The sequence below is a fragment of the Nansenia antarctica genome (assembly GCF_963989245.1).
Source record: "Nansenia antarctica genome assembly, chromosome: 5".
Taxonomy (NCBI): Eukaryota; Metazoa; Chordata; class Actinopteri; order Argentiniformes; family Microstomatidae; genus Nansenia; species Nansenia antarctica.
In genome coordinates, this window is record NC_137690.1 from 374,449 (window position 1) to 387,253 (window position 12,805).

Here is a 12,805-nt window from a genome sequence, read left to right on the forward strand (position 1 = left end):
TTTTTGTGCTTTTTTGTGCTTTTATTTTTTCTGATTGCAGATTCCTAAAAGTGGCTGAACAGGGATGGCATGGCTGAGCTTTGGTCCACCCCCCCCCGCCCCCCTCCCTCTCCCTCCCTCCCTCCCCCCCTCCCTCCCTCCCTCCCTCCCCCCCTCCCTCCCTCCCCCCCTCCCTCCCTCCCTCCCCCCTCCCTCCCTCTCCCTCCCTCCCTCCCCCCCTCCCTCCCTCCCTCCCTCCTACAGAGAGACAACAGAAAGAGAGAGAGGAGACAACCGCTATACAGACAACCCCCCCCCACAAGGACATGGACCCCCCCCCCCACACACACACACACACACACAGGGTTAGGGACCTGCAGCTGGTCCAGGTACACACACACACACACACACACACACACACACACACACACACACAGGGTTAGGGACCTGCAGCTGGTCCAGGTAGATACAATTCAATCAAATCCTGACTGCGCTCTGTTGTGAATAAGAAACTGTTTACAGTTCAGTCTGAGGTTAGTTAAAGGACAGATCAGTCTGAGGTTAGTTAAAGGACAGAACTATAGTAGATGAATGTTACGTATGATAATAATGTAGCAGGCTAGCTACATTCAAAGATCATGCTACTGCTACCTAACCCTAACGTCAGTTAGCTAACCAATCACAGCCTGCCAGCCCTTGGGCCCTGCGATGGTGGGTCTGGTTAATAAACAGGCTAAACTCAACATTCGCTAACAGTTTGGTGTTGAGATCCCACCTCAGAGAGACCCCACCTCAGAGAGATCCACCTCACAGAGATCCCACCTCAGAGAGCGGTGTTCATTGCGAGCTTTCGGTCTCCAGGCTCTGGGACCAAACAACAGCAGTTTGACGAGATCGACGAGACGCGTGATGCATTTTGGGGAAGTTTGAGTGTATAATAAAAAAATAAATAAAAATAATAATAACTTCAATTTATATAGCGCCTTACAAAAAGCCCAAGGACGCTTTACAAGGGAATGGTCGGACAGACGAAACAGAAAACAAACAAAGCAAAACTGAAACAGTGACTAGGGGCCAAAGGCCTTGGAGAACAGATGGGTTTTGAGGGCTAGTTTGAAGGAGTCCAGGGTGGGGGCGTTGCGGATCAGTATGGGGAGGGAGTTCCAGAGGGTAGGTGCGGCCACGCTGAAGGCTCTGTCCCCAAAGGTCCGTAGGTTGGTGCCGGGGGGGGATAGCAGGCCCATGCCCAGGGACCGCAGGTTCCGGGAAGGGGTATGCTGGGGGAGGAGGTCAGTTAGGTACTGGGGGGCGCAGGCGTGGAGGGATTTGTAGGTGAGGAGGAGGATTTTGTAAGTGATGCGGGACTTGACCGGGAGCCAGTGGAGGTGAATGGTATCCTCACGCCGCATACGCTAGTATACATACTATACACATACTAGTATACACACTACATTTACATACTCAAATCTACGTCATACCTAGTATGAATAGTACACTAGGATGCTATTCCTGCTAGCCGTCTGTAGCTAGCCTCCGTAGCTAGGAGACGTTGAAAGGGAGCTGTCAATCAAGCTTCTAAAGGCCACGCCCACACAGCCCTCAGAACTGTCCGACCAGGAAGTTCAGCCTCACAGGAAGTTGAGTGGGGCGGCTGTGTCTCAGGAGGTAGAGCCGCCGTCTAATGATCGCAAGGTTGGCAGATCGGAGGTTCGAGCCCCGGCTGGACACGTGTCGAAGTGTCCTTGGGCAAGACACTGAACCCCAAATTGCTCCCAGTGAGCGGGCCGGCGCCTTGCATGGCAGCTTGCCGCCATTGGTGTGTGAATGTGTGTGTGAATGTGTGAATGAGAGGCCGTTGTAAAGCGCTTTGGATAAAGGCGCTATATAAGTCAGTCTATATAAGTCCATTTACCATTTTGAGTGTCACAGGAAGTTCACTAGCCTCACTAGAAGCTCGGTGTCATCAGACTTATTGAAGTTTTTATTTTATTCAAATGTTGGTGGATGTTTAAAAGGATACTCAACTTTGATACAAAACACAATTGGAAGCCTTTAAATGTGGACAGACCTGTACTACCCTCTGAGACCACTAGGAGCAGCACAGACATGCTCTCGTTGTTTGCAGGAAAAGTGCTATACAAATAAAGGTTATTATTATTATTATTATTATTATTCATGAACACACAGACAGGTGATGTCACACAGACAGGTGATGTCACACAGACAGGTGATGTCACACAGACAGGTGATGTCACACAGACAAGTGATGTCACACAGACAGATGATGTCACACAGACAGGTGACCACACCTGCACCAATCCGTCCTCTCTTCTTCACTCACCTGCACCCTGTCCCGTTGTCATAGCAACACTCACACGAGCGACAGCTCCTCTCTCTGGCCACACCCACTCAGGCCGTAGCCATGGCGATTGTCTCACAACTCTCTTCTTCTTTCTCTGTCTCTCTCTCTCTCTCTCCCCTTCTCTTTCTCTCTCTCTCTCTCTCTCTCTCTCCCCTTCTCTTTCTCTCCCTCTCTCTCTCTCTCTCATTGGCTATGGTATATCTTTCAGCATGCATGCTTGCCCTGTCTGTCTGTCTGCCTGCCTGTGTGTTTGTCCTCCAGACTGACTGACTGACTGTCTGACTGGCTGACTGAGTGACTGGCTGACTGACTGATTGATTGATTAGACAGACGATGTTCCTTTCTCCATACTGTAGTGTGTCAGACTCTCCACTAGAGGGCGCTAGTGTGTCAGCCTCTCCACCAAGCTGACCCTTGACCCTGTCCTCTACTCTGTGGGTCCTGTGACTTCCAACACGTATTTACTTCTGTTTTTTTGTTTGTTTTTTTTGTTTTTTGTTAATGCATGATCACTCCTCCCTCTCTCCTCTCTCCCTCCTCCCCTCCCTCCCTCCCTCCCTCCCTCCAACACGTCCACAGACCACGCCCACTGCAGACACACTGACAGAGTCAGCCTCAACCTTGTTATCAGTCAGGGGGTGGGGGGGGAGGGAGGGTGATCTGTTCCAGAGGGTGGGAGGGGTGTGGGGAGGGGTCAGGGGTGAGGGGTGGTGTTAGAGTGGGTTAGGTCAGCTGATGTCCAACTCTAACTGACATGTTCCATATTTGAGGTCCGTCCCTGTTTCCTGTTCCTCTAAACTACCTGTAACTACTTCCTGTCTGCTACCTGTAACTTCCTGTCTGCTACCTGTACACGCCAGGAGGCCCGTGGTGCTAGGTGGGACGCCTGGGAGGGATGAGAGGACTGATGATGTCACCTGAGGGGTTATGGTTAAGGTTAGGGGTCAGATTAGGGTTAAGGTTAGGAGTTAGATTAGGGTTAAGGTTAGATTAGGGTTAAGGTTAGGGGTCAGATTAGGGTTAGGGGTCAGATTAGGGTTAGGGTTTAGATTAGGGTTAGGGTTAAGGTTAGGGTCTAGGGTTAGGGTTAAGGTTAGGGTTAGGGTTAGGGTCTAGGGTTAAGGTTAGGGGTTAGGGTTAAGGTTAGGGTTAGGGTAGTTAGGGTTAGGGTAGTTAGGGTTAGGGTAGTTAGGGTTAAGGTTAGGGTCTAGGGTTAAGGTTAGGGGTTAGGGTTAAGGTTAAGGTTAGGGTTAGGGTTAGGGTTAGGGTTAGGGTAGTTAGGGTTAGGGTTAGGGTAGTTAGGGTTAAGGTTAGGGGTTAGGTTGTCCCAAGGATCCCACTCAGCACCGACCAGACCAGAAGTGATGGAGAGTCTCTGTCTTGGCTGTTGATGATGATGATGATGATGATGATGATGATGTAATAATAATGATGATGATGTAATAATAATGATGATGATGATGTAATAATGATGATGATGATGATGTAATAATGATGATGATGATGATGATGATGTAATAATGATGATGATGATGATGATGTAATAATGATGATGAAGGTGATGTGATAATGATGTCTGCTAGGATGTGGTGCATATCGCAAGCTTGGAATCATGTCTTTATTTTCATTGATTTTAAAAATAAATAGATGAATAATGCTTGTTTATTTACTAGTTTATTTACTAGTTCATTTACTAGTTACCCTGACAACGGTCTGTGATCTGGGGGGTATGTCTTTAATGTTGCTAAAGGAAAACCCAGACTTATTTAGATCAGAAAGTTTTCAGAATAAGCCTGGAGTGTCCTTTAGCAACATGAATGAATACCACCCAGAAGTCTGATATTAAAGGGGGGAGAGGAAGAGGGGGGGGGAGAGGGGAGGGGAGAGGGGGAGAGGGGAGGGGGGGGAGGGAGGGGAGGGGGGTAATTACTTGAGCAGGTGATGAATGCTGAGTCCAGATAAAATGCGAGACCTCTGACATCACTTCCTGTGACATCACTTCCTGTGTTTGTCCTGGGGAATGCAACTCTGCACAACAACACCAGGAACACGACGGGTGTGGAGGGGGGGGGTCTGTGTGTGTGTGTGTGTGTGGAGGGGGGGTCTGTGTGTGTGTGTGTGTGTGGAGGGGGGGTCTGTGTGTGTGTGTGTGTGGAGGGGGGGGGTCTGTGTGTGTGTGTGTGTGTGTGTGGAGGGGGGGGGTCTGTGTGTGTGTGTGTGTGTGTGTGTGGAGGGGGGGGGCCTGTGTGTGTGTGTGTGTGTGTGTGGAGGGGGGGGGCCTGTGTGTGTGTGTGTGTGTGTGTGTGTGTGTGTGTGTGTGTGTGTGTGTGGAGGGGGGGTCTGTGTGTGTGTGTGTGTGTGTGTGGAGGGGGGGGTCTGTGTGTGTGTGTGTGTGTGTGTGTGGAGGGGGGGTCTGTGTGTGTGTGTGTGGAGGGGGGGTCTGTGTGTGTGTGTGTGTGTGTGGAGGGGGGGTCTGTGTGTGTGTGTGTGTGTGTGGAGGGGGGGTCTGTGTGTGTGTGTGTGTGTGTGGAGGGGGGGTCTGTGTGTGTGTGTGTGTGTGTGGAGGGGGGGGTCTGTGTGTGTGTGTGTGTGTGTGTGTGTGTGTGTGTGTGTGTGTGGAGGGGGGGTCTGTGTGTGTGTGTGTGTGGAGGGGGGGTCTGTGTGTGTGTGTGTGGAGGGGGGGTCTGTGTGTGTGTGTGTGTGTGTGGAGGGGGGGTCTGTGTGTGTGTGTGTGTGTGTGTAGGGGGGGGTCTGTGTGTGTGTGTGTGTGGAGGGGCGGTGTTAGTCCTGAATCAAGCGGTCAAATGTGGCAGCACCCCAGAACAGACGGACACAGAGACTAGGGTAATAACAAAGGATATTTATTAAAGGGCTTAGGGTACTTAGGCAGGTAGGCAGGCAGGCAGGAGGAGTAGTCGTTAGGCAGGCAGGAGGGCAGTTAGGCAGGCAGGAGGGCAGGAGGGTAGGCAGGGCAGGCAGGCAGGGCAGGTAGGCAGGAGGAGGGTAGGCAGGGCAGGTAGGCAGGCAGGCAGGAGGGTAGGCAGGCAGGAGGGTAGGCAGGCAGGAGGGTAGGCAGGGCAGGCAGGCAGGAGGAGTAGTCGTTAGGCAGGCAGGAGGGTAGGCAGGGCAGGCAGGAGGGTAGGCAGGAGTGGACTGGTGGAGGAGAGAAAACAAACATAGGTGAAAATAATAAAACGACTGAGAAAAATACAGTATAATAACGGATCTATAACACACTGGAGACAAACGAGGGAGCGAGACGACTAACCACAGGGGATCGGATTGATCAAGCATCAGACGGCAGGTTGTGGGGCCTTTTATGCAGGTCTCTCCTCCTGAGATTGTAGACACCTGCTGGAGCCGATTGGGCCTGATTGGTCTCAACGAGCGGCGCCGAGGTGGGATCCACAACAGGCGGGGGTCTGTGTGTGTGTGTGTGTGTGTGTGTGTGTGTGTGCCTCCCCTGGTGTTCTACCTCCCCCAGCCTCCCCTGGTCAGAGGTATGCGGGCCGTGTGACGCAAGTCATCTTCCTGAGGGGGCGTGGCTTCCTGGGGGGGCGTGGCTTCCTGGGGGGGGCGTGGCTTTATTGTTCCAGAGGAGCCAGGCACCACTATCACCTTCCTGCATTCTCTTCCTGTTTCCTGCCTGACAGGAAGTGCTGCGTTGCTGTTCTGCTGCTAACCAGCCAGATTTAACTAACCTGCAGAGAGGCCTGCCACCACACACACACTCACACACACACACTCACACACACACACACACACACACACACTCACACACACTCACACACACACACACACACACACACACTCACACACTCACACACTCACACACACACACACACTCACACACACTCACACACTCACACACTCACACACACACACACACACACACACACACACACTCACACACTCACACACACTCTCACACTCACACACTCACACACACTCACACACACACACACACACACACACACACACAGACTCACACTACTACACACAGACTCACAATACATAGAATAAAGAAATGGCGTCTCGTAGATGTGTTCATATGCCTCATTCCTCTGGTGGTTTACAGAGCAAAACAACATTTATTTGTCATATCAGCCCAATAGAGCTCTCAGGTCTTCTGCTAGCATATCAGCCCAATAGAGCTCTCAGGTCTTCTGCTAGCATATCAGCCCAATAGAGCTCTCAGGTCTTCTGCTAGCATATCAGCCCAATAGAGCTCTCAGGTCTTCTGCTAGCATATCAGCCCAATAGAGCTCTCAGGTCTTCTGCTAGCATATCAGCCCAATAGAGCTCTCAGGTCTTCTGCTAGCATTATCAGCCCAATAGAGCTCTCAGGTCTTCTGCTAGCATATCAGCCCAATAGAGCTCTCAGGTCTTCTGCTAGCATATCAGCCCAATAGAGCTCTCAGGTCTTCTGCTAGCATATCAGCCCAATAGAGCTCTCAGGTCTTCTGCTAGCATATCAGCCCAATAGAGCTCTCAGGTCTTCTGATGCTGGTTTTCTCTGTGTACCACATGTACAGAAGAAGAGATTAGGTGAGGCTGCATTCTCATTTAATGCTCCAGATTGTGTCTCACTGCCAGTTTACATTAGGGATGCAACCTCAGCACATGTCAAGACTAAAAACCCATATTTTTAATATTGCCTTTCAATGACTAAATAATTAAATTATGATTAAATCATTATTGGAGCTTTGAGCTGCAACGTTCGCAGGAAAAGCGCTATACAAATAAAATGTATTATTATACAGACAGAATCCAGCTGTAACAAGGCTGACATGTTACCATAGTAACAAGGCCGATATGTTACCATAGTAACAAGGCTGATATGTTACCATAGTAACAAGGCTGATATGTTACCATAGTAACAAGGCTGATATGTTACCATAGTAACAAGGCTGATATGTTACCATAGTAACAAGGCTGACATGTTACCATAGTAACAAGGCTGATATGTTACCATAGTAACAAGGCTGATATGTTACCATAGTAACAAGGCTGATATGTTACCATAGTAACAAGGCTGATATGTTACCATAGTAACAAGGCTGATATGTGAGTGAGTCATAACAGATCCTCTACCAGCAGAGTAAATCATCCTATTGATGATCAGTAAACCCTCCAGAATTCTGACATACTTGCCTTCACCCATAGTCTCAACCTGGTTCTTACCTGACCTGCTTACTGACTGGTTCTGACTGGTTCTGACTGCTTACTGACTGGTTCTGACTGGTTCACCTGCCTTCAGTTGAAATAAAGGTTCAATACAAACAATTCTACATCTCTTGGCGTAGGCCTACATACACTGTCATTATTATACCCTGTTTTACCACCACACAGACCCAGTAGGCCTACATGCACTGTTATACCCTGTTTTACCACCACACAGACCCAGTAGGCCTACATGCACTGTTATACCCTGTTTTAGGACGATGTGCTGTAAGGCCTATTCATTAGCACAAATAAACATCTGTAAACCTTGAGTTGTATTCCAGTCATTAGCAGCTAGCTAAGCATGCAGGACACTCAGAGACCGTTGAACCCCAACCTGCTTTATCAGCGGGACACACAGGAAGTCCTGTTTGGGAGCGACGGCCAGATTCTCTCCTGGACAGGAACTCAGCATAAAAACCACTTCCATAGCGGGAAGAGGCAGCATTTCTCCCTGCTAACCCTAACCCCACAGAGACACAGAGCTGTCCTACTGCCCCACAGACACACAGAGCTGTCCTACTGTCCCACAGAGACACAGAGCTGTCCTACTGCCCCACAGAGACACAGAGCTGTCCTACTGCCCCACAGAGACACAGAGCTGTCCTACTGCCCCACAGAGACACAGAGCTGTCCTACTGTCCCACAGAGACACAGAGCTGTCCTACTGTCCCACACAGACACAGAGCTGTCCTACTGCCCCACAGAGACACAGAGCTGTCCTACTGCCCCACAGAGACACAGAGCTGTCCTACTGCCCCACAGAGACACAGAGCTGTCCTACTGCCCCACAGAGACACACAGAGCTGTCCTACTGCCCCACAGAGACACAGAGCTGTCCTACTGTCCCACAGAGACACAGAGCTGTCCTACTGCCCCACAGACACACAGAGCTGTCCTACTGTCCCACAGAGACACAGAGCTGTCCTACTGCCCCACAGACACACAGAGCTGTCCTACTGTCCCACAGAGACACAGAGCTGTCCTACTGCCCCACAGAGACACAGAGCTGTCCTACTGTCCCACAGAGACACAGAGCTGTCCTACTGCCCCACAGACACACAGAGCTGTCCTACTGTCCCACAGAGACACAGAGCTGTCCTACTGTCCCACACAGACACAGAGCTGTCCTACTGCCCCACAGAGACACAGAGCTGTCCTACTGTCCCACAGACACAGAGCTGTCCTACTGCCCCACAGACACACAGAGCTGTCCTACTGTCCCACAGAGACACAGAGCTGTCCTACTGTCCCACAGAGACACAGAGCTGTCCTACTGTCCCACAGAGACACAGAGCTGTCCTACTGCCCCACAGAGACACAGAGCTGTCCTACTGTCCCACAGAGACACAGAGCTGTCCTACTGCCCCACGGACACACAGAGCTGTCCTACTGTCCCACAGAGACACAGAGCTGTCCTACTGTCCCACAGAGACACAGAGCTGTCCTACTGCCCCACAGACACAGAGCTGTCCTACTGCCCCACAGAGAGGCAGAGCTGTCCTACTGCCCCACACAGACACAGAGCTGTCCTACTGTCCCACAGAGACACAGAGCTGTCCTACTGTCCCACAGACACAGAGCTGTCCTACTGCCCCACAGAGAGGCAGAGCTGTCCTACTGCCCCACAGAGACACAGAGCTGTCCTACTGCCCCACAGACACAGAGCTGTCCTACTGTCCCACAGACACAGAGCTGTCCTACTGTCCCACAGAGACACAGAGCTGTCCTACTGTCCCACAGAGACACAGAGCTGTCCTACTGTCCCACAGAGACACAGAGCTGTCCTACTGCCCCACAGACACACAGAGCTGTCCTACTGCCCCACAGAGACACAGAGCTGTCCTACTGTCCCACAGAGACACAGAGCTGTCCTACTGCCCCACAGACACAGAGCTGTCCTACTGTCCCACAGACACAGAGCTGTCCTACTGCCCCACACAGACACAGAGCTGTCCTACTGTCCCACAGAGACACAGAGCTGTCCTACTGTCCCACAGAGACACAGAGCTGTCCTACTGCCCCACAGAGACACAGAGCTGTTTAGAGGGTCTGAGGGGAGGAGGTGGGAGGCAGGGAGGGTCTGAGGGGAGGAGGTGGGAGGTAGGGAGGGTCTGAGGGGAGGAGGTGGGAGGCAGGGAGGGTCTGAGGGGAGGAGGTGGGAGGTAGGGAGGGTCTGAGGGGAGGAGGTGGGAGGTAGGGAGGGTCTGAGGGGAGGAGGTGGGAGGCAGGGAGGGTCTGAGGGGAGGAGGTGGGAGGTAGGGAGGGTCTGAGAGGAGGAGGTGGGAGGCAGGGAGGGTCTGAGGGGAGGAGGTGGGAGGTAGGGAGGGTCTGAGGGGAGGAGGTGGGAGGCAGGGAGGGTCTGAGGGGAGGAGGTGGGAGGCAGGGAGGGTCTGAGGGGAGGAGGTGGGAGGCAGGGAGGGTCTGAGGGGAGGAGGTGGGAGGCAGGGAGGGTCTGAGGAGAGGAGGTGGGAGGCAGGGAGGGTCTGAGGGGAGGAGGTGGGAGGCAGGGAGGGTCTGAGGGGAGGAGGTGGGAGGTAGGGAGGGTCTGAGGGGAGGAGGTGGGAGGTAGGGAGGGTCTGAGGGGAGGAGGTGGGAGGTAGGGAGGGTCTGAGGGGAGGAGGTGGGAGGTAGGGAGGGTCTGAGGGGAGGAGGTGGGAGGTAGGGAGGGTCTGAGGGGGGGAGGTGGGAGGCAGGGAGGGTCTGAGGGGAGGAGGTGGGAGGCAGGGAGGGTCTGAGGGGAGGAGGTGGGAGGCAGGGAGGGTCTGAGGGGAGGAGGTGGGAGGCAGGGAGGGTCTGAGGGGAGGAGGTGGGAGGTAGGGAGGGTCTGCAGGGTGAGGAGGTGGGAGGCAGGGAGGGTCTGAGGGGAGGAGGTGTTAGAAGAATAGTTTAATCGGTGTCGGTACAGCTCATAAACAGTGTCAAAAAACATACACACATTGTACATGACATGAACACACATAACCACAAGACAAGACAGAACATATTTACAATTTACAATTTATACAGTGCAGTGAGTCAGGTGTTGAGAGTCCTTATGGCAGAGGGGAAAAAACTGTTTTTGAAGCGGGATGTTTTGGTGGCCAGGGATCGGTAGCGCTGTCCAGAGGGCAACAGTTGAAACAGGTGGTGAGCAGGGTGGGAGGAGTCAGCAGGGTGGGAGGGGTCAGCAGGGTGGGAGGAGTCAGCAGGGTGGGAGGGGTCAGCAGGGTGGGAGGGGTCAGCAGGGTGGGAGGAGTCAGCAGTGTGGGAGGAGTCAGCAGGGTGGGAGGGGCCAGCAGGGTGGGAGGGGTCAGAGATAATTGTATGTGCTCTATTTGTGGTGCGTTTGAGATACAGTGATTCAACTGATGGGAGAGGGGTGGGAGAGGGGTGCAGATGATCTTAGATGATTTTCTTACTATTCGCTGTAGTTTTTTCCGTGATTTACTGTCCGAGCTGCCGTACCAAACTGTGATAGATGAGGTGAGTATGCTCTCAATGATGGCGGTGTAGAACTGAAGGAGGAGTTTTTGTTTTACTTTGAATTTTTTGAGCTGTCTGAGAAAGAATAGTCGTGGTGGGAGGCAGGGAGGGTCTGAGGGGAGTTGAGAGGTTTATAATACTGTGGACAGTCAGGCGGCCTGATTGGAAAGTTGTGCATTGATTTCCAGCCACGTGGGTAGTGGTGGTCTAGTGGATAGTGAGTTGGACTTGTGATCGGAAGGTTGTGAGTTGAAATCCCGCCTGAAGCCACACCACTACTAGTGTGCCCTTGGGTAAGGCACTTAGCCCTCAGTTACTCCAGGGGGAATGTCCCTGTAATTCGTAATTGTAAGTCGCTTTGGATAAAAGCGTCTGCTAAATGGCAAAATTATAAATTTAATTATAAAATGATTTCCATCTTGGTTATTAGCTTTTATTATATTACCTCGACAATAGGGTTTTCTTTGTGTGTGTGCGTGAGGAACAGTCGAATTAGAGTTATTGAGTATTGAAGTGATTTCAGATCAAGAACTATCCCAAAGTTATTTCGTGTTTCAGTGAAGACACACCTCAATTATTGCGCAAGAACGGAGCCCCCCTCCTTTCCTCAGCCTCCCTGCCCCGCCGCGCCCTCTGCCGGCCAGCCAGCGGTACTGACGCAGTAGACTAATTCACTGTTCGGTTTCTAATCAAATCAAAGTTATTTATCATAAGACAGAATGCAGCTAGCACCGTCCACGGTCGTATTCCGTATAACAGGACATCTGTGCTGTTTTAGCGGGTCTGTGTGTTGATCAGAAGTGAATGCACGTCTGGATGATAGTCGTATTAGGGCTTATTGCCTTGGAACTGATTGAAGATCAAACTTATCATAACCCCCAGGTGACCCCTGTGAGAGTTGTCATGACAACGTCCCCAAACACGTGGATGTGTTTAAGTTGTAAGTTGGGTGGATGTTGCTAATTCATGTGGTATTATTACTTGATTGTTGCGTTGTTGAGAAGGGTTAGCTTTTAATCTTTAACTATTTTTGTTGTTGTTTTTACTGACTTTGCGTTTGTTTGCCTTGCATTGTATATATCTATTCTTGTGCTCTCCATGGGATGGCGTGTGCTGAGTAAAGCGCTATACAAAATAAATGCATTATTCATATTATTATTATGATCATCATCTCTATCATTATCATTATGATAATAATGATGATAATAATAATAATAGGCATGGTCGACCAGAGATGACCCGGGTTCAGCCTCTCCTCGCCAGAGATGACCCGGGTTCAGCCTCTCCTCGCCAGAGATGACCCGGGTGAGATGACCCGGGTGTTCAGCCTCTCCTCGCCAGAGATGACCCGGGTTCAGCCTCTCCTCGCCAGAGATGACCCGGGTTCAGCCTCTCCTCGCCAGAGATGACCCGGGTTCAGCCTCTCCTCGCCAGAGATGACCCGGGTTCAGCCTCTCCTCGCCAGAGATGACCCGGGTTCAGCCTCTCCTCGCCAGAGATGACCCGGGTTCAGCCTCTCCTCGCCAGAGATGACCCGGGTTCAGCCTCTCCTCGCCAGAGATGACCCGGGTGTTCAGAGACCAGAGATGACCCGGGTGTTCCGCCTCTCCTCGCCGCTTCACGGGGCATTATTACCTTTGGTGCGCGCTCGGCCTCTCAACCTCGTACCGTGAGTAATAATGCTCCGTGGCCGGTAAGCCCTACGGTGGCCGGTAAGCCCTACGGTGGCCGGTAAGCCCGGTAAGCCCTGTCAGTTCTGGCGCCAACGACAAAGGA